At 48.4% G+C, this 3,273-nt stretch overlaps 1 pseudogene across 1 annotated transcript; it reads right to left on the reverse strand.

Annotated features, from left to right (window-relative positions):
- Positions 1-804: 804 nt before the first annotated feature.
- Positions 805-1,289, reverse strand: LOC308240160 (jun dimerization protein 2-like; annotated as a pseudogene). Its single transcript has one exon. The product of its transcript is annotated as a jun dimerization protein 2-like (transcript).
- Between the last annotated feature and the right edge of the window lie 1,984 nt (positions 1,290-3,273).

Raw genomic sequence — 3,273 nt, forward strand, 5'->3', positions numbered from 1 at the left:
CATAACTGCTGAATATCTGTTTGTAACAAACAAACCATAGCATATTTATACTGTATCACATCCAGTGATTATACAAATCCATTTACATATTGCTTGTATAAAATATTTTTTTTTGTAAAAAATATATATATAAAAAAAAGAAAGTGTAAAAAACATGTGCAGTTGAAAGCCCTGCCGGGACAGCCAGTCTGTAAACATTCAGTGACTATGTGCTTTGGAAGGGCACCCGTGCCTCGTGCCCACAGCAGCTCCAGCAGGGCCGGCGAGGGTGTGCCCTGGCTGCCATTCCGGGCAAGACTGAGCTGGACCACAGTGGGTGGGTACAGCAGAGCCAGGCACTGTGCCCTTTTCCAGCCTTGCATCAGGATCAGGAAGAGGGTCAGGGTCAGGGCTGGGGGCAGGCAGATTGCAGTTTCACTCTGAGTTCCATACTCAGCCTAATTTTGGTTGCAACTCCTGGCTTTTCCTGGCTGCTCAGAGGTCCTTTGGGTGGGTGCCCTGGCAGAGAGGCTGGTTGGGCATCTCTCTGGTCCAGAGCCTCTGTTCTGCATCCTGCAAGCCTGGCGCCAGGCAGAACAGGCCCTCCTCAGGACTACTTTGGTCTCAGCACTTGGTCCTGGGTTTCATCAGCCTGGGTTTCTTTCCTTGGTGAGGCTGATCTGAGTTTCACAAAAAAGCCTGGCCAATGCTGGCTGTGCTGAGCCTCATTGAAGAGTTTTTAATGCAGCAAGGAAGAACCCTCTGGGACCCTCCTCCTCCTCCCTCTCCTCATCATCTCCTCCTCTTCCTCCTCCCAGCCTCTGGTCACTTCTTCTCCAGCTGCTCCAGCAGTGGGTTGCCTTCTGAGTCAGGGGTCTTAACACTATCAGTCCTGACAATGCAGGTGGGGCTATGCTGGTTGAGCATCAGGATGAGCTGCTGCCGCTCCTGCCTCAGCTCCTCCATCTGGGTTTTCAGCTCCACATTCATGATCTCCAGCCACTCAGATTCCCGCTGCAGAAACTCCTTCCACTCCTTCTTCTTTTCCAGCATGCAGCTGCCACCACTTTGTTCTTTCCCCAGCACCTTTTCCTCCACTCCTCTTCCTCATCTAGCTCACTTTCCACAGGTTGAGGCCTCTTGCCCACCTCCAGAAAGTGCAAAAGGGAGATCATGGCCCCAATGTTGTGGATGTCAGTGTATTTCAGCTCCTCTGCAGTCAGGGTGGAACTGGGGAGTATGGTCAGGGGGCTGAGCCCTGACAGAGAGCCCACAGGCATGGAAGAGTTCAAAATCTGCCCAGACATCATAGCAGGAGGAGTGTCAGTCCAGCCCTGCAGAAGCTGTGGGGAGAGGCTGTGACCCTGAGGCCTTGGCCAAGCTGCAGGTGCCATACCTGCTCAGGAGCCACAATGGTGCCAGCCCCACCCTGCAGCATCCACCACCACCAGCGCCTCCAGTCCCAGTCGCCCAGCGTCCCTCCTGCAGGTTGTGGTCTGGGTCTCCCTCTTTGAGGTGATCAATTGAGGGGCTCTGCCTGCCTCATCGCCCCTAACCGCTCGCCTGCCTACCTGATCGCCCCCAGCTGCTCGCCTGCCTACCTGATCATCCCCACCCACTTGCCTGCCTACCTGATTGCCCCCAGCAGCTTGCCTGCCTACCTGATCACCCCTAACTGCTTACTGGGTGGGCAGGGCCAGCCTGACAAGAGGCAAGAGGCTGTGGTGGTTCTGGTCTCTGGTCGTTTTGATTGCTGGGCTTTTATTAAATAGGATAGATTTCTTCGATAGTAATTTTTAAGATCTGATGTAAATACAAATGAAGTTATTAATGTAACATATATTTAAAACAATAATTATATCTGTGTATGGTTACATTTGCATTATGATTGAATGAGAACCTGGAAGATAAAAATCAAAATAGATAATTTGTTAAAATAGTATATTTTAACTAGAGGCCCAGTGCACAAAATTCATGCATTGTGGGGGGGCGGTGTCCCTCAGCCCAACCTGAACCCTCTCCAATCTGGGACATCCCTCTCACAATCCGGGACTGCTGGCTCCCAACTGCTTGCCTGCCTGCCAGCCTGATCACCCCTAACCACTTCCCTGCTAGCCTGATCGATGTCTAACTGCTCCCCTACCAACATAGTCACCCCTAAGTGCCCTCCTCTGCAAGCCTGGTTGCCCCTAAATTCCCTCCCCTGCCAGCCTGATTGCCCCTAAGAGCCTCTGCCTCAGCCCCCACCACCTTGGCTTTGTCCAGAAGGACATCCAGATGGATGTCCGAAAGATGTCTGGTCTAATTAGCATATTACCCTTTTATTAGTAAAGATGACATATATGCCCCTAAAAAGTTATATTATGCCCTAACCAATTTAGCTCATTGGATAGAGCGTCGGCCTGCAGACTGAAGGGTCTCAGGTTCGATTCCAGTCAAGGGCATGTACCTTGGTTGCAGGCACATCCCCAGTAGGGGGTGTGCAGGAGGCAGCTGATCGATGTTTCTCTCTCATCAATGTTTCTAACTCTCTATCTCTCTCCCTTCCTCTCTCTAAAAAATCAATAATCAATAAACTATATTAAAAAAGATATATTGTTTTACATGCTTTAAATTATACAATACATATTCAACCTCTTTTACCCTTTTTTTTTTCTAAATATATCTTACTGACTTTTTTCATGGAGAGGAAGGGAGAGGAATATAGAGTTAGAAACATCGATGAGAGAGAAACATCAATCACCTGCCTCCTGCATACCCCCAACTGGGGATATGCTCACAACCAAGGTACATGCCCTTGATCGGAATCAAACCTGGGACCCTTCAGTCCACAGGCCAATGCTCTATCCACTGAGCCAAACTGGTTAGGGCCCCCCCAGTTCTTTTTTTTTTTTTCTCTTTAGATTATCCGCATTTGTAGATATGGCATTAATTCATTTTTCCATTGATTTTTAGAGAGAGTGGAAGGGAGAGGGATATATATATATATAGAAACATCAATGTAAGAAACATCCCTTCAATTGCCTTCCTTAGGAGCCCTGAACAGGGATCCAACTTGAAACCCAGGTATGTGTCAGGTATGTTCCCTGACCTGGAATCAAACCTGCAACCTCTCTGTGCACAGGACCACGCTCACGCTCAACCAACCTATCCACTTCAGCCTGGCTGTTATACAATTTCTGGAATTTTATTTCAATTAATTCTCGCAAAGTCTGTGGTTTAGGTAATATTCACATTTTGCTGATGAGGAAAAAAACACAAAAAACAACCTCTTCATTCTGAGACATTATTCTT

Source organism: Plecotus auritus (genome assembly GCF_963455305.1).
Source record: "Plecotus auritus genome assembly, chromosome: 2".
In the NCBI taxonomy this organism is placed as follows: domain Eukaryota; kingdom Metazoa; phylum Chordata; class Mammalia; order Chiroptera; family Vespertilionidae; genus Plecotus; species Plecotus auritus.